The 25,839-nt window shown below is 41.5% G+C and overlaps 1 protein-coding gene across 23 annotated transcripts in view; it reads right to left on the bottom strand.

The window, feature by feature from the left end:
- Positions 1-25,839, bottom strand: part of Mbl (muscleblind) — a 220,533-nt gene that overhangs the window by 21,658 nt on the left and 173,036 nt on the right. For 2 of the 23 annotated variants that reach the window (XM_049852297.2, XM_064035155.1), the window contains one exon: positions 3,038-3,102. The exons of 18 other annotated variants lie outside the window; for them this stretch is intronic. The gene's annotated coding sequence lies outside the window, so the exon portion shown is untranslated. Of the gene's footprint in view, positions 1-2,789; positions 2,943-3,037; positions 3,103-3,427; positions 3,567-25,839 lie in introns of those variants that run through there. 3 more of the 23 variants (XM_064035156.1, XM_049852298.2, XM_049852296.2) reach the window with 3 other exon arrangements.

Raw genomic sequence — 25,839 nt, 5'->3', positions numbered from 1 at the left:
CTATAATTGCAAATTACATTATCGTCGGGATGTTTCTATGTTAGAAAATATTAGGGTCCATGGAGATGACCACAAAGCCGGCGGAATTCCTCGCGTCTGCGTCCAGAGGCATCATTTCAATCTTTATATGTACACATTAGCTTTATAGGCTACCGGGAGCTTTCTCTAACGTTAGCGGCGCCTGAGTGCACTTTTATTGAGGATGAAATACCGTAATTGCCACTCGGCGCCAAGCCGTGACTGACGAGTTTTGTACGTGCTAATTGTGCCAACTCATCTATAAGGTCGCATGACCGCCGCCGAAAGGTCAAAACATACTTTACTTACTTCCTAATGGGGTCTGTGCGTTAATTAACTCTCCAGCGGGAATTGATGTTTATTTTGATTAAGAAATAATTTTGAAAATAGGTTTACATTAATACAGTCGTTCTTGTAAAGATACACGCTAGATTCTTATGCGATCGACCATCGTAAGCCTACACACAATATACATAAAAGGAAAATATTCAAAACAATAACCGCTTTTCATATCTCAATCCCCGAACAGCCATAATCTTGACAAATGACGGTCTTTCGAGTGTAGTCGGCACTACAGGCCGCATTGACAAAATTCCAAATAAACTGACACCGCCACATAAATAAGCATATTCGATGTTTTATTGAGTGGAGGAAATACGAAGGAAATAGTTTCCTGGGTCATTACGCGGGTCATCAATCAAGTGTGGGCTTGCACGCTTAGATTTGGAAATTGTACGGCGTGCGTGAATCGATTTATATAGCGGTCGATTTCCGATAGCGGTCGCGTCGCAGACGCAGGATACGCTGCCGTGGAAAGCTTCGCGTGGTCGTAAACAGCGTGAAGGCGTGACGACCGTTGGTATGGAATGGAGTCGAATGCACGATATCTGCATTCGCATCGTGGCGCATACGGCGCGACCGCCGCCCCGCGCCCCACACCGTCGCTGCACCCCTCGCCAATTATCATAGTTTTGTTCCTATTTTTGCCGCATTAATGGCTGTTTTCATACAAACACCCTGAATGCTGGTGGTGCATTGCGATTACAAAATAGGACATCATTGTTAATAATGTTTCCTGATTTCGTAAAAACATATTTTGGCAAAATACTATTTAAGCCACTGTGGGGTTAAATTGCCCCGTCAACTCCTGCATTCACTCAATTTTCAATATCTGAATTCAATCGTAACGGCACTTCAGTGGGGCAGCCTGCATTTCCAAAACCCAAGACAAATCAGCAAAACAGTACTAATTTAGTTATTAATCGAATGTCAATATTTGTAATACCGAACAAGTTTTATAAAGTTGAAAACGCTGTGAACGAGAATGATTGTATGATTTGATTGCGAGGCATAGCGCAATATAATGCAAACTATTCTTGGAGTAGTTTAAAATCCAGCCGGGGTTGACGTGTCGTTACGTATGCAGCGAGTCAGGCGGCGTCGGTGTCGGCCAGGTGAGTGCAAGGCGCCGTCCACATTGCGCTGCACCGCTCCCCATTATCCTATGCAAATCCGGATTTCCCAAATATCGTGCTCTGCCGCGGGCCACCTCGCTATCGCGGCTATTAATAACGCGCCGTGTTACAAATACGAGCCTCGGAGCTGAGCCGTTTAGTCCGTCGACGAAATACACTAGCCGTATGTTACTTCATACGCTCACGACTCCGCGCTAATATTAAGTAGAGCTGCACCGTATTTTCCAATTTGATTAAATCCTTTTTCCAATTACGGAGCTTCGGGTAGGCGTTTGTTTTTATGAGCGCTTTAGGACAGGAATTTACGATGAGCTTTTGTTTATATTAGACTAGTGTTTATAGTAAGAGGAGTAGATAATTTCATTTTGTATAAAACCATACAATATTTTGCAATGTTTAGCTGTAAAAAGTAACGTAATGTAAACTCGTGCGTTAATTATACTTCCCCTTATATAAATACGCAGTTGGATACGTAATACTCACGAGTTAATTTCTAAATGAGGAAACTGTCTTGCTACGTCGGTAATACGTGTTCTCGCGCGGTTCTACCTTTTACTTTGTTACGAGGGCGCTACTGTAATAATTTCACAAAATAACTTTGTATACTTCAGCGGAACTTCGTTTAATATTCCACTAGGTAAAGTGTTTATCGCGCTAATCTCGTAAAACAGGTTAGTCGAATGAAGGGTGCAGATCATCGCGCCGAGGTCAGAGGATGGGGTCAGGTCGGCGCGGGTCAGCCGCTGAAAATAATCCCTTGCCGTGGGGCGAATTAAGTGTAATTCGTTCACTATAAGTACGTATCGTGATATGGTGGAATCTTATAATTGAGTAGTCAAAAACAATTATCATTTATGTGGTGGGTCAGTGGAAAAGCGAAGCTTGAAAAGGAGCAGAAAAAGAATGGAGCAAACAGCTTGCACTCGCTGCTTGCAAGTTTTTTGAAGAGCTTGGTGGATAATTTGATTAGATGCTGCAGCCGGGCTGACGTGCAAACCGACACGAGGTTTTTCTTATTAACTCCGTGAACACGTTAACGTCGGAATTTATATCGAGAGTACCTACCCAATAAGAGAACGCTTTTCAATTTAATTTTGAGACAACTCTGTAATCTGTTGAACTTTTAATGACAATCTAAGTAATTTTTTTAACATAATGCCACGTACATAAAAATGTAATATATATATAATTGAAGTTTGAATAGAAAAATGTTCGTAACGTCCTGCCTCGTTGGGTAACCCGTTACATAGATCATAATATGAACAATAAAACAGAGAGAAGTGAATGCATGCTCACCAAATGAGGAAACTAATATAGTAGAAGCCACGTTGATCTGAGTACACGAGTCGTCCGCACTGTGAGGCACTAGTCTACGGAATGGTCAGTGCGACGTCCACCTACCCTCACAATTTAATTAAATATGGCTTCAGATTAACTCGGTGAGGCTTCATACAAACTATTCTGTTTCATATTTTCCACCCCCGATAACAGTAAACCCCGACGCTTTATCTACCTTATACGCGATATCACAATAATATACATACATACTTTCACTGGATACGGATATTTTCCTCCATAAAATTATATGACAGCACTCTGATAAGATTACCTGAAACAAAAAGATTACACAATTAGTCGGATCATGCGATTTGTTTACGCCAAAGTCAATTAGCCTAAACAATGTCGCTAATAATAACAATGGGAGCAGGAGTGACGAACCAAAGTTACTTGGGTGTACAGTCTTGACTTTGATAATAATGGGTTTGGTTGGAGAGCCGCGGGTGGGGTTGCGGCGGGGTGCGATTGTATCCGATGATAAACATCGGCCGCCCGCCGCGCCATCCAAGACTCGGCGCTAATTAAACAACAACGGAGAAAATTAATTTGATTGTTTCGGAACTACGCCTCTTTGTTACGGCCTACCAACGGTTTACCTAGGAAAAGTGCTCGGCTGATGCCTCTCGAATCTCGACGTCGCGACGAAGACGATTTTTCACGGTAACACCATTTATATTGTGTAAAGAAACTACGCCATGCGAACGCGCGACAGGCCCCGGTGACAAACAAGAACAGACTGAAGTTGACTGTTTGACACCTAATGGAAAACTTGCAAGTGCACCAGATCGATGATGGCATCGAGTTGAAACGTTAAAAGTCTGACCACGCACATTGTATTCTATAAGGTGAATATGTATTAATTTTCCAGATTTAAGGAATCCTATACGCAATTTGATATCCGCAAATCCGTAGCTACAAAGTAAATAATTGACATGTAAGTTGCCGCTGCGGTAGACACGATTGACAAATGAGGAGTGCGTGATGTGGCTGACGTCGCGGCGGCAGCGACACGCGTGGTGCCGCCGACGTCGGTTCCGGCCGCGACGCGGATCGGGTGCCGTGGTGTCGCCTTACATTACGCACTCCCCAGCTAACATTACACCACACCGCCTTCCTTGTCGTTATTAATGACACGAGGTAATTAATTAAACCTACGCGTTCAGATATTCCAGTCAGTAACATATGTTAACAAGATCCGATACCCCCACTGAGCGTAACAAGATCATTATATTATGCCAGAGACGAAATAATACAGTTATTGTCATCTACACTACTGTAAATGAATAATTTATAGGGTTAACGCAGAGTTCGGAGCTTCGGGTGTCAATTAAGTAAAGTATTTACGAAACGCCCTCTCAATAAATAAGTTAGGGAATAGAATTCGGAAAATTAATCGTGAATGGGCGACGGGGGGTCGGACAAAAACTTTAATGCGTGGTTGGAAACCTTTCGGCGTGAAAATGTGGAATTACATGCGGTATCCGAGTCGGCCAACTCGTTCCTGAACGTGTGAATTATTTACGCGGCGCCGAATGCGGGCGGGAGCGCCGCGCCATATAGATTGGAGACGACCAACTTTCCGTTTATCCACAAATAAGTTGATTCGATTTAATTTGACCAAAGCGTAATGTTGTTGAACAAATTAGCGTGCAACTATACAACTTAAAAATATCTATTTACCTACCGGACAGAATTAGTTACACATAAATAGAGTTAAATCAGTGTACTTGCGTACTTAGTGTAAACGATTGTTTAGATATAAGAGTTTATTGCATAGCAATTTGACTTTCTTAAATCATTTAGAAAAAAAAAAATATCAGGATACATACAAAGAGCGCTTGCTGACACCTATTAAATACCGTATCCACGGTAGTAATTAAACATTCAAATGAGAAAATTCAGAGTGAAAAGTGTAAGAGTGCATGAAATGTAGATGTCCGAGGGTTACGAGTATAGGGTTTGAGGGGGGACTCATTAAAGGATGCGCGGTTCATCTCATTCGGGCCGGACAAAAACGGGCCGCTGTCCGTTACGGTGTGGCTCGCAATTAAACACGAGACCGAACGACGACCGTTCATTGGGAAAGCGCTGAACAAGCGAACAATACAACAGCTATCTAATTACTTTGTGCCTCTACGCCGCCTGTTGTCTCTACTATGTAACGTCACTGTAAAGTTGTCTGTGGTTTTTGCCAAACGGACCCCATGTGAACTTTTCGATGGCGGGATCCGAAACGCTTTCCCGGCAAAATTAATTAGCGAAGTTATGGACAAAAACACAATTGGCTTACGATTTAACATTTTAGGTGTACCTCTATTGTTAACAAATTATATCGAACCTGAATTCCAAGTGTGACGCAGAAGTCTATAAAACGTCATCATTATTAAGAGCCCTTTCGGGTCATTAATTGGAATCGAAGTGGGGTTTAATACAATCGAAATCAAATTAAGTACATTCAGTTGCGGCTGGGAGTCGGGTTCAGTTGATTCAGCGGTATGGCCAACACGTGCGGTGCGCCGGCTTCTGACTTGCCAATAAGAATAAGAAGTGACTTACAATCTTGTCGTGTTTCGTTTTACAATGCTGTTATGTAGATGGCTAACGCATACATGTATGCTTTGCTTTATTTAAACATAGTGTACCTAAAATGGTGATAATCCGTTAAAATGTTGTTTGTGATAATGACGGCAACACGAACAACACGAGTGCGACAAATGAAGTCGAGACTGGCGATTATTCCGCTCCATGTGCACCCGACGAAACTTAATACCGGCCGGCGACGCGGCTCCACTGGAACGACCCATTAATATGCAAAACAAAACTTGCAATTAATTGGGCTTTAAAAGTTAAATCGTCACTACAGGCGAAAATTGTTCTTGTGAATCAAGATTTATCGCTGAAAACGTGATGGAGTTTGCGGGTGATTCACTGAGATCGTAAGCGGGACTTCGCTAGCTACTCACTGACGACATGAACTTAGTCGCGAACAGTAGTGCGGCAGGGCATCAAGTAGTCGCTCCCTTGACATATTAGACTGCAAGCGACGTCCTGGCGGGGGTTATGAGGTATAAGCGGCGCGTACTTGCACGTCGGGAATGGATGGTCGAATTAATTGAAATATAGCGTCGCGCCGGTGTGCGGTCGTGCGGTGGCGGATTGGGGGATTAAAGTTGCAGCAGTTCAGCGCCGGAGCAGGTGTGGCACGCGCGGCGCGGGGAGGGGGCACTGCGGCGAGGGCCATCGGCTTGCCGAACACGAAGCCGAAGCGTTGAAAAATTGCGCTGAACGTCTTGAAGCGCCCCCACAGCGGCGCGGAGGCGCGCTACATACAAATAAGTCAGGGCTGTTCGTGTCGCCGCTCCGCAGCCGACGTCGACGCCGCTATCTCTACATCGCATCGCTTTACCGCGTAATCGACGAAAACTTCATAATTTATCACGAACGAGGCCAAACTTCCAAGTAGGTATCGACTTAGCTTTTTTGATAATAAAGCATAAAAATGGGAAATAGAAAACGCTTTACGATTTGAAAAAATATTGTAAAAATACTTTTGGAATAGGTACTCACTAAGTTGTACAGAATTTGCAATAACAAGTGAACAAGGAACATTAAACAGCTATTCAAACCCACCAGTACCAGGCTGGACTTAAAATTATGAAACAATAATTCGTCTAAGCCGCAAGTGATATCAGAAAGTCTCAGTGTACGGAAAGGTCGAAGTAGAAAATATTGCTGCAAAGCCAAGCGCAACTTTTGCAATGAGTCAGCGATCTCGCGACGTCGCCGTCGCAAGCCACCCGGTATATCTACTCGAAATATCAAAATAAGATTATTTTATTTTGTGTCTGCTCTTATCGAGCACCAAAGAGGATATCATTTATCTTTTGGGTATCGGTGATTGATTGGAACTATTCTAAAATGGAGCAAAATAACAATTCAAATAATCGTCCTTAAATCTGTAAGTGGGGGTATAAGCGAAAGCTAAACTTTATTAAAGGTCCGAGAGCGTCAAGGGCCGGGGCGGCCGACCTTCATAAAACAAACTTTATGACAAACAATAACATTTATTACATAGTTGAGTATTAATGCGCACTCCATTTACAGCTGGGCGGGCGCCGTCGCGGCGCCCCTGCATTGTCGGTCGCGCCGCAAACATCTTTTTATGTTTAAGTCGACCATAATACGGGACCACTTATGAAAAGTGAATACTCCTAAATTGAAACCGTTTTGTAGAATCATATTTCATTTTATCGGGAGCAAAATAATGTGCGAAAAGGTTTCCTACCTCTGAAGTCTTAGGTTTATTACTAACTTAAAATTAATTTGTAAATAAATTAAATGTTTACAATGCTGCAAACATGATGATAATCTGAAACCCAATAAAAGAAAGCGACATTTAATAAAAATACAAAACGTCGTGAAGCAAGGAGTGGACAGTAACGCGCGGCGGGCGGCGGGTTGTTCTTGTTCTAGACTGAAATAAAATTTTATATAGGACATTATACGTGACAAACGACGTGAACGACACGAATATCCTCTTTCGAGTTACGCTTTCGGTGGCCATTCTTATTTTACGTACGTAATCGCAGCTGACATTTGTCGAGAGTAAACAATAATATACCGCTAAAACACATTATGAAGTGTTTACATTTACAAACTAATATCACAAGCAATAACCATCGCTCCTTGCAGCTTCTGGCAATAAACGTCAAGAACTCTTTGTTCATTAAAATGAACGCGTTTAGATGTTGAATGAATGCGAGTGCAAAGCTCTGTGTATACATCTAGCATATTACAGTCAATAGGGTAGTGTCCAGGGTCGAAATAATGAAATAATATTTAGTCCGCTTTTTAGATAATCAAAAAATATTGGATACGTATTTTTTCTTTTTTTAATTAAACATAAAATGACAAAGATAATACACTTCAAAAATTAGGAGTGGGGGCCTTTTACGTCACAGTGTCCTGAAAATTGTAGCAACTTGTGACGTCACACTCAACTTTAACACGCTATATCTTAACAAGTTCTGATCCAATTTAAAAAAGAAAAAATACGTATCGCTTAATTTTGGACAATCTACAAGACGGACTAATTATTATTTTTTAGGAAACTGCCCTATTATAACAGCATAAAATTTATATGCGAACTGTATAGTCAAATACCGCAGATAAGAGTTTAATGTGTCATGGGTTTGGTGGACACTAGACGGGGGCTTGCATAAAGCCACTGGAGGACATGTGTCAACTGAGTGCTCGGAACAGGGAACGTTTTTATACCACTCGGGGCTGCGAGAATACCGCACGGGGAACGATACGATTTAGGGAAATCTCAATTTTCCGACCGCCCAAATATACCAGCTTTCGGATTTCACTTTTTGTTTGATAGTTAGGGCCTAAAGTGGTTACAATATAAAGTTATATGAATACCTTTTATTGAGTAATAAGTATGTATGTATATAGTGAGAATAGAATTAGTATAGCTATGTGCGTGGTATAATTTAATAATTGTCATGCCTTAGCTTCAGAATTATTTAAACTATTTAATCCTATACCTTTACGGTTCAGTTTGATATTCGCAACATTCGTGCAGGCCATCGGTTGATTATAGAGGCTTGGTTGCAATATTAGTCGTTAGCGAGTACAAGAAACGCACGTGTAAGTTGAGGGCGCAGCATCAGTCCGTGTAATGTGTACGCGTAATCGCGATGGCTGGCTGGCGGTACTTGTCGATGCTCATTTGCGTATCTAAGTGGGCCCGCGGAGGCCATTAGCCAACGATCGAAGGCGTCATTACTCGCGTAGTGGCGCGCGATAAGGAGAGACCGCCACTACACCCTTAACGACATCGCCTGCGGTGGAAGTGGACAGCTATGTACCTTCCACCCTTCAGATTGCTATTAGAAAAAGAATTTGAGCAAATGTTACGGAAAATTGGGTCAAATTTTATGCTAAAAGCTTCTGGTTAATTGAAGTTTTATCAAAATTTACGATTTGTTTTATATTATTTAGGTTTCTTTTTTCGCAGTTCCCCAATGTACTCAAAATATATTAGCAAAAAAGACAATTTAAGGAGTATGTCTTCAGAACGAACGAGTACTGAAATTGACAACTGTATCTGATGTATGGTGGACATTTTGCAGGATTTGTTCCGGGTCTTCCTCTATTGTAAGGTAATCTTAGCCTTGTAAGGGTTTGTCACCCTGATTATCACAACAATATAACTTCAGAATATGACAAAATGGTCCCGGTGTTATCGTCATTAGCGAGAGTTACGTACAGCTTATAGTACAAGTGTAACTTACATACTAATAGACGTAGCATGTGATTTCATAAATGGTCGTGAAACGCCATTCCAGAGTTTGCTCGTAGATTTTAACGAGATTGCCGGTAGTCGCCGGTGCCTGTAGCATCGAACTTGCGGCGAGAACCCTCCAACACAAGTTTACAACTTATTAAAGAAGATCTCCGAATTGATATTAAAATCCGAGGAAATACTTTTCGTTTCTTACTTTTTACAAAGAATCTGTAACTTTTAACATTATTTTATATGTCGATATTTTTAGAAGGTATAGATATTGTTCGGTGTAAACGCAAATCTTTATACTTAATTCATTTAAAACTGAATCAACACATAGGTAACCTTTTTAGTATTCTGAGCATTACCGGTAGGGGTTCTTGTCCGTGGCCATAGGAAGAGGTAACAGCTTTCAGAACTTAGCTGGTAAATAAATTAAATTTCAACGCCCACCGTCTAAATTTCTGTAACAAGAACACTCGTCCGCTGACCGCTTTGAAGAATCTGATTATACAAATTTATCCATTCCTCATAATTGTCTTAAGACTAGTCAAGTCACGTTCGTTCAAGAGGAAGGCGGGAAGGCCCCTCGTTTATAATCAATGTCAAGATAGTATGAACAGGAGATTGGTTAAAAATTGTTTACTCTGTGATCTATAGTACAGGGGCTTAGTATTTATGTTAGGTTTATCTCGTGGTAAGGTCGCGCGGGTGACTAATGTGTAAATAAAATATAATCCGTAGTGGAGGGTGATAGTGATCGATTCGACTAGTGGACGGCGTGGCGGCGGCGTGGCGGCTGCGTGGCGGAGGTGAGCTGCGAGGGCTCGTGCCGGCTGCCGGTGATCCGATACATGTATTATTCAAGCGGCGAGGAGAGGAACGGCCGCGGCTCGCGGGCCGCTCATTACAATACGAGCACGCCGCCCGGCGCCGGCTCGGCGGACAACTTCTGCGATGGCAGACAACGCGACCGATTAAAATTTCATCTCTCTTTGTTCGAGAGCAGAGATAACCGATCGATGTGCGCCGCTAATACCCCTGCACGCTCCATGCCAATCTAAATTGAATTCATCGATTCACCATCCATGGATACGCGTCTACCTAATAGGTTTATAAAGATACCAAAACATACGTGAAATCCATATTTTCGCTCTACTTCCAGTTTTGTTTAGATCTATGTACAGTTGCAATACATATGCAGTCCATGGTGTATACCCACAAGGTTATCAAAACCAACGGCGATATTGAAACGCGACATGAATATCGGCTTGTTTGATTAAGCTTATAATGTTTTGTTTCAACGTACGCTCGCAGACTAGAACATTTATTTATAGCGTAACAATCTTGAATGGCATAATCAAATGCACACTAAAACTCGATAACCCTGCATCGCTATTAATTAAACTATAATTGAAAGCTTTTGTCTGAAGCACATGTAATGGAGAGGTTAATGTGTGTTGGTATTAAGAGTGTACATTGTTTGTTTGTTTTTTGTTGATAAAATATACGATCGGATCGTCAACTCTAACTAAGGACTGTTCACAGAAAATACTAATCATTTACATCCATGCAAGCGCTATAGATACACAGAACATATTGTTCCATGTCACGTTCTCTTCGATACTTTTATATTTACAGAGAACTCGATTTCTATCAATTATTCAGCGACAATTGAAAGCGGCGCTGGTCTACAGCGTTACTGCAAAATAAAGCCAAAGTGCAACGTCCTGAAAGCTTTTATATTTTCCCGACCACTTGGTTCAGTTTAAATGGGTAATAAATAAATTTAACAGACAGGACATCCTCGCTACAACCTTCAGCCATCTGAATAACGCACGGACGTCTTTGCAACATAACTCACGTATCTAAAATAAAAAGACGACAAAGAAGGCCATTTGTTTTGGTATTACGCTATCGGGGCGCACGGGGCGCGTTGCAAGTACCCCGCCAGCGTGTGGACGCTTCTTTGCGCGTCCCATTTTGCAAACAGACGCCTCACGACGTGAACACTTCTAACTGAAAAATTGCCGGCAATTCATGACGGCTGTTTAGTTACAGGCATAGGTTGAGTGATTTTTTTAATGATTCAGAAAAGTTAATCTATTGAATGCTTTATTAAAACTGTGAGCTTACAAATGCGACGAAGTACGCAGTAGTACCAAAGCAATATTTTTAACCCCGTGATTGTTATGGAGGGTTCCCAAAACTGTTGCCAATTTTTCAGCAGCATAATTACAGGGTGCAATTTCAAACTTAGAAATTGACCCACTTGCTTCAAAGATTAATTTGAGAAAATAAATCAGACTTGCTTTGTATTCCCGTCACAGCCGACAGCGGAGCCTTAGAAGCTATTACAGTGGCCGTAATGAGATTTAGAGCGCTCATATAAAGTTATTTATGTGCAGACTGCGGCTACCGTGAACCATGGCAGGGAGTAGACTAGAAAGCTCCATAAAGAGCAGCTTCATTCATTAACGTACAATCACATGGTACGACTTCATTATGCGAGAATTAAGTCTCATTGATGTACCATAAAGTAGAATGAGTGTCGTTACGTGTATGTCAAAGAGGTGACGTCGACGTGTTCTATAGTAGTGCCGATGTGTGGAGCGCAGGGTGGCGGCCCTTGTGCGATCATCCATCAAACTTGTCCTGTATACTGTATAGTAAGCTAAAATGATTGAGCTTATTATGTGGCGGTGAAACACACAAACATTTCCTGTTGATACGTGTGGGGGAGAAGAAAAACCGGCTAAGTGTGAGCTGGACGCGTGCACTAACAAAAAATAGTCAAACAATTATTTCAAAATCAAAACTTGTTCGAGATTCCTAAAATACGCGAAATGTCATGACATTAATAATTATCATATGCGGTTTGCGCAATAAATTGAAAATTATGGGCCTTACTACAAAAACTTTAAACTCTGTTTTACACTTGTCTAATAAAATTTTGGCTGCAAAATGAACCATATGTCAACGTCATAATTTGTAATTTTTTTAGACAAGGCATAAACTGACGTTTAAAAGTTTTTGTGGTAAGACGGTATAAGTTCTACTAATTCACGAGACAGATAGAGGACAAAAACATGAGAATGTCTGATCGTTGAAAGTAAAGCGACCTTGGGTCTCACGATAATTAACAAAAGAAATGGGTGAATGGTTGTAGGTGTTTGGAGTCGCGGCACAATAATGTGAAGTCAGTCGACATCACATCAAGTAGCTGAAACTATCGCTGACACGCACGCCTCGTTTGGACAATGGCGCCGGCCCTTTTATTTATTATTATTTTTATTCGAGGAGGTGGATGATCGATAGTGTACAGGGCTCGCGGAAAAGGACTTCTTTGTTCGCCGAGATTAATCACACGCACTAGCTGTAATTGAAACGATGAAGATATTAATTAAAACGGGCAATCGCTAAGCCTACCGGGAAGTTTATTAAAGTTATATTAGCTTTTATTAGTAAATATAATAATACATGCCCATTTTGTCTTGTTACTTTAATTAATCGTAGAGCGAAAATTGCTGTTGTGGAATGTTAAAGTATGTTGTGAAACAGTTTTCATTGAATGAGTCCATTATGTCAATTACTACTCGTATTTCCGATATTTGCTGACTATGGCAAGGTTTGATGTGTAAGTTAAATGAGGCGTATTGTTTAGACATTTTTTAATCTCGAGAGACTCACCTATGCTAGAAGATGTTTCGAAATAGCCTTATCAAGTTTTACAAATAGTCTGAGCGCATGAAATGTTTATTTTACCACGTAAGTCCCTTCATACAAAAGCGATTTTTGTAAAAATATGATTTAGATTTCACTCTGTTAGATATGAAGAAACTATTCAAAATAGTGGAACTGCGCACTATAAAGGATCATTAAAGCTCTGTTCACGTACGGACTACAATTTATTCCCCGGGCAATTTAAGGAAAAATTTCGTGGCAGTTTTACCTTTTCACATGGGAAGAGGAAGAGCAAAATCAGAATGTATTTTGTCGCCGTATGACGCCATGCTGACTTGGCGTTTGGGCTCCGCACGCGCCTACTCGATACCGACGCCGACGTGGCGTTTTTACAAATACAGATTATATTATTTATATTAGTCCTGAAAGGGTTTTGGCAGTTCTGGGGAGCCACCAAAGGCCCTTGCTGTTGTACAAGTTTGTCACTAACTTTAAACCAGTGCATACTGGTTTAAAGTTTTCAGTTTGAGTGCGACATCAGCAACGGTAACGGGGCGTCTGCGTGGCGGCGGGTGCGGTAACGCGATATCGCAAACAAACGCTTGGACACCGCGCCTCGCGATGTCAATTAAGCTAATTAAACACACAGCGGGGGAGAGAGGACGCGCGCCACCCTCCCACAGTGTCCTCCACTGACGCATCATTTAAACAACAAAAGCCATTCCTCACAGAAGCTGAAAACAATGGTGAAAGTATATAAACGGACGGGCAACTTGCCTCTGTTAGAATGCAAACCTCACGTTTGTAATTAACAACCAGAAAATGGTGATAGACGTGGCAATCTCTGAGAGTATCAAATAAATTAGTAACGATCTGCAGATCGTCTCCATCCTCTATATTTAACTTTATTTAGGAGAAGTTTACAATGCAAACGACGACAAAATATGCAAACACAATGAGAAATGCTCTGCGTTAGTGGTAAGTAATTACTCGCCGATGAAATTATGGAAATGAGCGGTGAAAAGACAAATAATAGAATGAGTGCTAACAAGAGATAAGACACGGCTTAATTAATAAAGTTGGCGCGCTTGTCTTGGGGAGGCGCGCGCCGGAGACGCCCGCGATTCTGGATCCGAATCGGATAATCGCATTCGGCTAATTGAGCGTTAGATTGACGCTATCGGGCCAGAGAGTCAACCGGCGACGTCCCGTGCACCCCGCCGGTTCTTTGATCCACCCGCTAATACGACCAAATCATAGGATCAGGCTACAAAAGAAACTTCGTGGTGAAATATCATCGAGAATAAAAATCTCAACAGTTTTACAGATATAAGTATAATGATATTGAGCTGAAGACACTGGCCGTCTAAGTAATGGGGGCCGAGGAAATGACACAAAGGGTTGCAAGCGTGCGTCATATTTGGGAAAGTTTTAACGAGAGGGGGACCGTTGGAGGCAGTTAGTTGCGTGTCACGCGAGCTTCCATCACAGTATTTTGAACTGTCGTTTGTCGACAAAACGCATCACAATTGAAACAATTTTCGTAAACAAAATTTTGAGATCTAAAATTTTACTTATTCCAAATCAGTATGTTAATCTGCCCTAAAAAAATATTAGAATCTACAGTAGCAAAAAGCTTAATCACATAGGTGCAATGTTTAAGAATGTAAATCCAAAGCTAAGTTTGATTGCAGGAAAACCGACGAAACTGAATGTGGAAGACAATGTCTGTGTTGTTGAATGGTGTGTGGCCAAGGTCAGTAACTTTCGATGCTTACACAGGTGCGAGGCGAGCGCGCCAGACGACTGCACGTACGTGCGTGTCAGACATGGCGCCGGCACATAGAGTTCACCTACGCGACATCTACTCCGTTACAATTATTTTGTAATTTTTTCACGTTTTGTAGTTAGATATCACTATAAACATTCGTAAATGACGACTTACACACATACATTTACTGAATACAATTCAGTCTAATTTATGGAATAGTCAAAAAGTGACAGCCCTATACCATTCCAGCTGAAATGCGAGCGTAATTTAATCAGAAATTAAACAAGTTATGCTTCAACATGTAACTGATACACTGTGGTAAACGATGTCTAATTAATTCGTGTTTGACTTTATTATGTTAACATCGCCAGTTTCAATTTACACATGATGGATTTTGACTAAAACAGCAAGTATTTTTTATATAAATTAAAAAAAATAAGTCATTTAAAGTCTTTATTAAACGAAGTCTTTTTTGAGGGGCGACAGAGTGACTAAGTACATTATAAAAAGTGTATTTACACTCGACCTCACGCGGCGGACGGAGAAACTTTCGTTTCGGGCGCTTTATGGGCGGAAAAATTGAGAAAAGTTGGAGCGTAACGGCCGGTGGCGAAGAGGAATAGGGACTCGGGCTACTGTGAGTTTAATATAATATGTAAATCGAACGGTAACACCGCGACCTCACGGTCGGAAGATACACGCCGAACTCATATCGCCTGGACGTATTACATGGGGAGTCGTAAATTATCGTGCAAAAGGCAAAGCAGCAGTTTTACGCTGGAGCGCTGCGGATGAGGCTGCATAAGCGGCAGAAGAGCGAGGAAGGGTTACGAGCCTATGAATGCAAATGAGCGTCGCCGCGCGGGTGGAGGTCGGTTTATCGGCGGCCATTTACATAAACCGTAGAAGCCGACTGGTGAGTACACTTACCCGCCTATTGCTATGATCATATGCTGATTATAAGTACCCGACACTACGGGTTATTCCTTTATAATTTGGCCAAATTTTGTACAACCCTGTGGCCCTAAATCTTTGTTGTAACAAAACATATCATTATGTGCAAACAGAGTTCCTAATGAGACTTGGAAATGGAGAGATTAAGGACTCACAGAAGGGGCTAAATAATAGTTAGTTTGCAATCAAAGCGACTTCTTGGTCATCAATTGGGTACGAATTCATTGTGTGAGGACGTGACTTATTAACATTTGTTGGCTACTATACTGACAAATTACATGTCACACGTGTCTTCATAATGCTCTTATGCCCAATTCTAAGGCAGATTCGTCAGTCAGTACGAGCCGGCCACAGAACGAGGTCATGCTAGTGTGATCAAAACGTTTTTGCTAGATACTCTTGCATATATGTAGAAAAGCGTTAAGTTTAAACATATGACTTTACGCGCTGTTTATTCTCTGCCGTCACTATCTACACCCGAGATCAGCTCGTAAAACCGTCGGGCTCAAGCATTGTTTTATTATCGGTCCTCTCTGGTGTAATACTGCACAATGCTCTACAATCTGACGCCATTCATTAAGTCCTACTGGCCGAAAGTAATCTAAATCCCTGACCAATTCTGACTTCACTTCCTATGTAAAAATCAGATCAGTTATTTGAGATAGCTGTTAAAACGCAAAATTGTGAAAAGAAGTCTTTTAATCTTGCTAGCATATCTGAAATGGTGGACAGGCGACCCAAAAGTTTCCCGTTGCGATGTTTACAAGGCTTCCAACTCTACAAAAACAACGATACATCAAAAGTGAGTTACAAGTTAACTGGCGCTATCCGCCGCGGCCCACGGCAAAATTTCGATTTAAGCTGACACGGGTACAGCTCGACCGCGCCTGGGTTCTCCTTGTTGACTTACATACGACACTTTTCAAGTTGCTCTCTCAATAGATGTGACCTCCTCAAAGTATACCCTCCTATGTCCTTTATAAAAAACGTGACATAATGTCGCTTTACAGACCTTGTCCATTATTAAGTTGCTATAAAGGTGAGCAGCGAATCATACGAGTGGTAAATTCATAAGCATTCATCGTGCCCGTTCAACAAGTAGGGCAGCGAAAGACGCGAAGGGAGGAGCGTTAAGAGAGGACACACTAAGGGCGGAGCTATCTGAAAAACCAGTAGCGTGTCCACAACACATAAGAGACTCAACGGTCGTTCTGTTGTTGCTAGGAGGTTAACAACGGATGTTTGTTCGTTACATGCTATCGGGAAACAGTCGTAAGTCCTCAATGACCGTTGATCGCTTCGGTATTATGTGAAAACTTCAAATTGTTGAAGTTTACACACTGCGATTTGTTGGGAAAAGTAGATGTTTAAATTTTACGCAGATAGACGAGCCCCGTGAAGACAATAAAGAACATAAAGTGTACAGTTTAAAAGTTTTGCGAAGCGAAACACTCCGGCGCGACGCTTTGAAAGTTGCAAGACGGAGGCGGCGGGCGGTGTGGCGGCGGGCGGAGGCGCGCAACATCTCACCGCCGCGATCCCGCTGTCAAACTAAGAAATATTGCCGTTCCGAAGTAGCTCCCACAGTTTTGTCCAACCAACTCGCAAAAAGCGTTTAAACTAGCCAAGCCGATGATAGCGACGCCAGCCTAGGGATATCTATTGTTTACTGCCCTGACTGTATATCAGTCCGGCTTTCACGCCTTAACTACTGAACTCATTGGAATTACACTTGGTACACACATAGTCTAGAATCTGAGAAAGGCCCAAGAGCTACTTATTATCCGGGTGCGGGGAGTAGTTCCTATGGGACTAAGAACGGACTAGTACTAGATAGTTCTGAAATGCTTACATACGAATTTGAATAGAGCGGATGTTTGCAGCTTCTGTGCATACTGCACAAGTAATCAAACAATTCATGGCAATTAACAAGTTTGTTTGTGTTTGTCCTAGACTAGACAGTTATCCTATCAAAATACAAGAGACAGTAATTTTAAGAGCTACGGTGCTTTGGATGAGTATAGTAAGCCCGTGATCGCATCAGGCCCCCCGCGCTGCTCTCCCGCCTGCTCCCGCTAATCCTATTCCCGCGACAAATTAATATGCTCATCGGCAGCCGCGTCACTAGATTACAGCGCGTTCATAGCGCGATTGTATTTTAAGTGTATTATCCAATTTGGTGGATATTGTGCGTGTGGTAATCCGCGGTCGTGGAGCACACGCGAACGTTTAGTCGCGACTCGCGGTAAACGCTACAACGCGCGCTTGCATTATCGCGCCGTGCTGAAGCGACCTAGCGCACTTAATAGATTTTGTTGGGGCTGCATCCGACGCGGTCAGCCTATTGCAAACTAACGGGATTATCGCCTGAATATGAGTTTAGTGCGATAACGGAATGAGTATATTTGTATGTGTGAGCTCCGGCTATACCATTCCGTGTAACGTTTCAGCCGTGTTAATCCAAGTGTTGATGATAACAGTTAAGTTCGACGAATCCTTTGAACGTCTTCATTAGAGATTGGAGCATGGGCTTGTGCTCTTAGGTTGAAGTGCACTCGTCCCGAGATTCCGACTGAGAGTCTCATTATCTTGCATAGAATTACTTTAGTAGGATTTTATACAGTAAGTTAACGTGGTATACGACACAGACGAACGAAACACTAGTGGCTAGACATAAAAATAATATACTCCGTTGGTAAAAAAACTTCTCTTACGTGTGTACCTACTATATTTTTAGCTCTGTTCCAGATACGAACAAAGTGAGCCAAAAATGGCGAAAATAATTAAAATCGGCGCAAACCATTAAAAGCGCAGTTTATAATAGGAGAGTGCACCGTGAAGTGTCCTTCATGTAGGCAGTTAAAGAGTTGGAGGAGCGCTCTCGAGCACGAGGACGTACTGTAGCGGCGTCACCTCGCAGCGACTAACGAACCTGCCGACAAAAACTCTACTCCGCTCTACTTTACAACAGTGTACTGCGCCGCGATCATTCCGACGCTCAACACTCGCTTTGTACTTAAAAAAATCTCATCGAGTTAATTGTGTGCAAACTTGGGGCGCTGAATAATTGATAAATTACTCCGACCTGTGGGATTATTTTTAATTGCGGTGTTTGTGAGGCACGGTTGGCGACTTAAGATTTTTGTGGACCTACTCTTACTTATTCTATGAATATATTTTTGTATTTTAGTTTATGTGACTTTTGTGGTAGGAAATTTAAAAAAAATGGGTTTCTACACTTGGGTGTTTCCGGAAAATAGGGGAGATCCCTAGTTCTTCAAACAACTTAAATATTTACATTTTGATGATGATTTTCGTGTTAACACATTAAACATAAATTATTTTCTCAGCACATTTATTGAGCAAACTATGAATTACGTAACTTAGTACTTAGAAAAAAGACTCGCGTCTATGATCAGACAACTAACAGGTTGATGAACCAACCAAGGTCAATTAGCACATAATTCTTCAGACGCTTTGCAACATATTTTTATGCTGAACAATCTAGGTAACTAGAAACAGCCTTTGATTTAAGTCGAAACTTAAACAGTAGAACAAAATGATCGTCATAATGCGTCTACCAATGACGAGTACCTAATGCCGAGATATCAGAATGGCCGTGATATGATTAAACGAGTTCTATTTGTAATTGGAGATCTAAATGCTTAAAGCAAAAACTCAAGAACTTGTTTGGATAATGAATCGGGAAGCTCTCAGAGTTGATACAAAAAAGTTAATAGCATGATCCTCAAATCTCAACAGCACTCAAGAAAGGTTCCGTGTCTCGGACGTTCGGAAACAGAACTTCATTTCATAAAACGCAAAAAAGGCCACGAAAACTGTAGGAGAAGTGTTGCTAAATAATGAATGCTCACCACTTAACAAGAATCGTGGAGCGAGCGCGACTGTCAGTCGGCACTCATCCTCGCCTCGCGCTAATTGAGTGGAGCATCTCACGACGTAACACGACAACGCCACGCTCACCACCGAATGTAAACACCATCGTAAAAACCATTCTGTCGCATTATTTCGGGTGTCATCAGGGACTTCCCACTCTAACGCGATTTAATCAAACGACTCAAATGAACCTTCGTTCTGCGTTTGCCTTAAGTTTTTCTAATTTCAATGTTTCCTGCAAACACTACTTTGGATGAACGATCAGTGGACGACAGCCATAAACCGTAGGAAATTGTGAACACGCTATTATACTTATATCCGCAACAAATGATTATATTAAAAGGTATTACATCTTTTCAGGTTTGTTGTATCGATTGAGCACGTGACATTTATAGATAATGTGGGGATATAATGTGTCGTGGCTAGTTAGTTTGTAGTGAGGTGTGATCGGCGGCAATACATCACGCTCCGTCGGGAGATATATGGGCGTTGTCGTCTATCGGTCGCCGGTCGCCGTGAACGGTAACACATTGTCCGATGCTCCACGTCGTGCTTTTTGCAACATAAATAATGACACAGCTCTCGTACCATAAAGAAGTATCAAAACAAACGACCCCTATGAACTTTTAGTTCTTTATATTGATGCGATTCTTATCAAAGTATTAAGGAGTCCACTTTTGAGCATGACCCGAACAAAGTTCAACCGTGTCAAAATATAATAAAGGGTTATGCCACTGCGCGACCTTAGAAGGGCGAAGGCAATGCATCGATTTTCACTATCTAACAATAGTTCGGTCGATGCCGATTGTTAAACTGAATAAAGAATGGCGTGGATTTAATACATTGAGTCATTTAATGAAGAATTGATTCATCTTTTTCTAAAATATTATAATCATAATCTTTAGGAATCAGGATACATGTATTAGGAACATCAAGATCGGAACTATTTAAAATGAAATGAGAGCCACCACTGAAACACGGTAAAACCGTCAGTTTTCAGTGTTCATCGCTGTATACAAACGTGTAATAAGTTAGCACAGACGATAAGCCGACTTATCTCACGAGGCTGGTACTGCATCGATTTGTGAATGTTTAGATTGAACATATAACATAAAGTTCTTGGTAAATACATAAGTTGTTGAGGATTAGAGAAAGACTGCATTTGGCTTGGAGTGGGCAAAGCTCACGATGCGAAACGAAACCGGTTAGACTTGTTTATTTTGCACGCATTCCAGCCGGCCGGGCGGGAGCGAGCGAGAGGCTTCCCGGACGGATCAGGAACTCGATTCCTACGGCGCGCCTGGCCTTGAATCCCAACTCTTAGTAGTGGCCGGTAAAAATATTGTGAAGTTGTGTAACGCTTGTGCCAAGACATGAAAACTAGCAACCATTACAATCTGCGTCATTCGCAAACAGCTACTGGTGATTTATGTTCCGTTAATTCGTTTTTCTTTTCTTGGATAGGCATGTATACCAAAAGAATCGGTATCATGTTTTGAAATTACCTTCATCTTCTTATAAAGCCGGTATCAAAGATTATATTATTTTCTCAACTGTAACTAAAATAACAGGCTATAATCACAGATTACTTAATAGTAATACTAACGGTACTATCGAATCGCATATATGTCCCTAGCAACCACATTGCAGATCAAGTATGGCGGATTGTGATGCAGAAGCGCTCAATGTCCTCTATAGAGCTATAGCTCATAACTTGTGAATCAGGTTTTGCAACTCTTAACGTCACTGCACTATGTAGAAAGTTTTTTAAATCTTGTAGATATTATTAAGATTGCAGATATTTCTACTTGGCCAGTTTATGAGTCATTTGGATGTGTCATTATTTATAGACGTCGTATCATTAGCGTAGGCTTTGTTTATGTCGCGGCGAGTGAATCTATTTACGAGATGTACGTCACCAGCAAACATGTACGACCAGACCGGACATGAATTGGCATGGTATTCATATTTATAACGAGTTATTGTGGACAATGTATTTGGGTAAAATAATTTTAGGGGAGTTCCTAAGCCGACAATCCTCTTTCCCGTGAAATCCATACAGGTTTCGTGTCACGTCCGCGATGAGAATTCACTTTAATTGGCAAATAATACGTAGGCCAATTAAGGATGCTAAGTTGGATGGAGGCGCGCGTGACGCGACTAGTGAGCGTATTCAATTATGCAAACGTAGTCGTGAAAGAACAGTTCCAATTCGAACTCCTCGTCTTCTCTTTTATTGACCGTTGGGAACGGGCTGACGAAGTGCACTTCAACTTAGCTCCCCCGAATTATGTAACATTTATCGTCACGAGTAATACTCATGCTACCAACAAGACTTTCACACCTTTCACTACGTAAAAGCAAAACGAATATAATGGTGCCTCAGTCATGTGCGTTGTGTTCAACTACTGTTGTGCAAGTTATCCCAAATTCCATCCTGTACTCATTTCATACTAATGTTTTCTTTCTTTTTCTTATCTTAGAAATCAAATCCAAAACCTTTAGTGTCATTTTTAATTTCTTCGTGTGGAGTTTCAAAGCAGTTACGATTATAGACTCCGCCATTGCTACAATAAAATATCAAGATGGCATTCCTTATACTGGTTCTCCATTCTTTTCATATAGCAACGCTACTGACGAGGGTTTACATTTACACAAGTACAAATATAGGGTTCCTTTTTAATAAACCATTCGATATTGCAAAAGGTAGTGAAACGGCGAGATAGCGACGCCACTGGAGCATCTGAGAGTCGCGACGACGGCGCTCGCCCCGGGGACATCGCAATTGTCATGTAAAGCGTCGTCGGGGCTAAAGCGTGGCACATCGAGCCCGCGCCTCGCCTCCGGCTGAAAATGCACTTTTGCGAAGCGATTGCCTGTCGATCTAAGTTATTCAGCGAAACGGTGAGTAGCGACCTAAGTATGGATAACGATCTGCTCCGACAGTGTTAAGCCCCCAGACGCTCAGATTTATGGCTACTGTATCACGAGATGGATTGAAGATAAAGCTTCAAATTCTAGAATTTTTACAATACCAAGACATAACCATAAAGTTAGAGATTACTATAAGACTCTTAGAAGGAGTCTTAGCGGGCATTCAAAACTATTGATTTAAAAGCTTATTAAAAATGCTGGCTTCTCGGATTATTCATACCTATGCTTCATCGAAAGCACAGAGTACAAAATAAAATCAACATAGAAATGTCGATTCTCCGTCCTGCTAATGACTAAAAGTGACAGAGAAGACAGAGAAGATATAACTTATGAACAAGTAGAAAGTCTTTAGCCTTTATCAAGTCATCCTAAAACAATTGCTTAGTTTGTAAAATATTTAACCAACCTAGCAATTTATCCTTGTATTTGACTAGGGTTCCACATTTGACATGATCGGTCTGCTTGCCTCACACTGTAGACTGGAGTTGTTCAATATTGCCGTAAAGGGCCAGACTAGACTTTCGCTATCGCGTAATAGTCTCGCACCGGCGGCAGCGGATGACGTAACCATGCGTCCGGCGTGGCGTCGAATTCGGTACGTTGTATACGTGAATCGTGATGCAAGCGAAGTGCCAAGGTCGAGGCTGATACTCGGCATGCAAATGAGCGCAGATAAGTCGCGCTCATTACACCCTACACCCGACACCGGGGCCTCTGGCGTCATTACGAGCCCTGTAGGAGCCGCCTTTATTTTATTACGCGGATGTGTCGAGAAAGGAGGTTAATGTCGTCGAATTACACGCATTGTTTCACCTAGCCATTGCCATGGAAACAACGAATGTTGTGCGAGCAACGATCGCGAACCTATTTTGCTTGCCATTGCCGAGTGCAATATTAAGCCATGATAAACGTATTCCTAAATATCAGTTTATTTGTTCCTCCTATTAATGTAATTCTGCTAGGCTGTTACCCAAGCTCCCGGTAATCGACTGATTATGAGCATGACATCACATGTGAACGATAACACGAGGAAACCAATCCAGTTCCATTATCAATAGGATGGATGGGCTGAAGTGAAGAAATAACTTTGGAGCTATTTACGTGATTTTCCACGTTGGTGGTGGAGACGTGTCTCTCGGGCCTCACTGTTTAATTAAAGGGCGGCGGGGTGAGGCCCACGGGGCGGGAGCCGAGGAGCAGGGCATAATGGCGGCGCAATATCGGATGGAAATGCGCGGCATGTAGGAATGCGCCGCGCGCCGCCCCTCCTCATTCGCGAACGATTCGTGGTATTTTTTATTGACGACTCTGGAAATGGTATAGTGGGAATAGCCCATTCGGTCTTAATTCTACTAAAATCATCCTCAGGCGTCACCACCACTAATGAGTATTTAGGGTTAATTTCTGCTATTATGTTGAGACACTTTAAAAGCATTGTTGGACGGTATTAACTGAAAGTGGAATGAAAGTTCATGTCGCCGAGAATACCATCTAAAAATATACTTTGCCTAATGGACACGGCACGACAGTATTTTTCATCCACGCTCTGCGCTTGGTGGAAAGATTAAATTTAGAGAGTGACGATTTTAGAAAGCACAAATTCAGCGAATACATCTGAAAAGTTTGACATATGGCCAAACTATGAGTGTGAATAAAGAATTCACGTAGTCTCTCACACTCCGATATTTTAAATAGCCTATATTTATAATAATTTAAATTAATATCGTTATAATGAGTTATTGGTTAGATGCAAAGAGAGCGCACGAATGCCAGCCTGTGTGCAATTTGAACGGCGAGTGGCGAAATCCGAGAGCGAACGGAACGTGACACCCCACTTATCACGCAACGTGAAAGTTGGACATCTTATTAAAATCTGTTATTTATAACTGCGTAACGACTTCAGATTCCGGTCTTCATAAAATAATAACACACAATCGCAAGCATCAACGCATCGTTTCGACGAGACTTTGTTTTTTGATTGCTCCATTTCCTGTGAGCATTTAAGAAATCGTTTCTTTTGCTCTCGCATTTCTTATGACGTTCCTTGCGCAAAATTAAAATAAGAAAAACACTTACGTGTAATCTTATTTATTAAAAAAATGTGGGCTACCAAAACGTAGTACAATTAAAACGAGAACGACAATTTATGCAGCAATTACTTGAAGCATGCTGGCGTTCAATCCAGGTCAGATTAAGTGATTTTTAAAAACTAATGCAAACGATAGCACGCGACGAGTGCGCCACAACGCTCTCTGCTGCACAAACTTAATGAACGTTCGCTGGCAAAACGTAACCCTGCTCGATGGATCGTATATTTAGAAGTCTTAAATTGAGTCCTAATTTGCACAATAAATACTGTGCAATTAAATGTCTTCATTACATTTTATTGAATTAAAGCATATTTCAAGATTTGTAATGTTTACGTATTTCAATTTTCTAATCTGACTATATTCAACATAGCGCCGCCGCGTGGACATTTTATGGATAATAATGGTATTTAGTGTAACTGCATGACGTCCAATTAGCTAAATGCCAGGTGTGTCCGGTCAGACGATAAATGTCTTTATTAAAACGTGTTTGATCGATACAGTAAATACAATCCTTTTCCAATTACATGTTATAAGTGAACCACGTAGGCAGTAAACATTCCATAGCTAATTTCTCGTCATTGCGGTCTCGGAGGCAGGACGGTCCGATCAGACAGACATACGTATATCTACTACCTATATAGGTATAATGAATCACGTAACGGTGCCGGTATTCTAACAGAGTCCGCCGTCTCGGCCACGTCTACTTACCTATCTACAACGCGTGAAGGTTCACGAACAATCTCCAGTCCAAGATTGGTGACCTTGTTTGTAACTTGTACTTCTGGGTTAATTATAGGAATACATAATTATTATGCTTAGTAATATTCACAATTTTATTATTTTGTTACTCATCTATGATGTATCTACTAATTATACCTATGTTACAGTCACGATTGACATTGCAGATAACTTTGTACTGCATATAGCAATATGATTTCTTCATATTTTTTCGTGTAGAATGTCTTGCTTAGAATAGTCTGGTGTTTAGCAGTCCATAAAGTTATCCGACATATGAAACAACTTCAGCGTGGCGCAAAACGCTCGCCAGTTGAGATTACTGGCGGCTTTTAAATGCCCCGAATGTTCTGAATGTTCAGCAGCGGAACACTTGGCGGGCGAGTTTTGAAAACCTCTCCAGAGGAGTACCCAAAGCAATAGCTTTTGCTCCAGATTTGTTAGCAGTTGTTTGCTCATTTGCGAACGGCCGAGTTGAGATGATCGGACTTTATCAAAGGCTTCTTGAATTTGTTGATAATAATGTTTTGAAAGACCCATAGATTGCTTTGCTGGATTCGCCGAAAGACGGAACGGAATGAGTTCCAAAAATAATAATATAGGTCAGAGACAAAATTTCACAATCTTCTGCTTTCACTGAGAAATGCA

This window comes from Helicoverpa armigera, chromosome 6, assembly GCF_030705265.1.
Source record: "Helicoverpa armigera isolate CAAS_96S chromosome 6, ASM3070526v1, whole genome shotgun sequence".
NCBI lineage: Eukaryota > Metazoa > Arthropoda > Insecta > Lepidoptera > Noctuidae > Helicoverpa > Helicoverpa armigera.
Note: the sequence above shows the minus strand (reverse complement) of the source record. Positions and strands in the feature narration are given on the sequence as shown.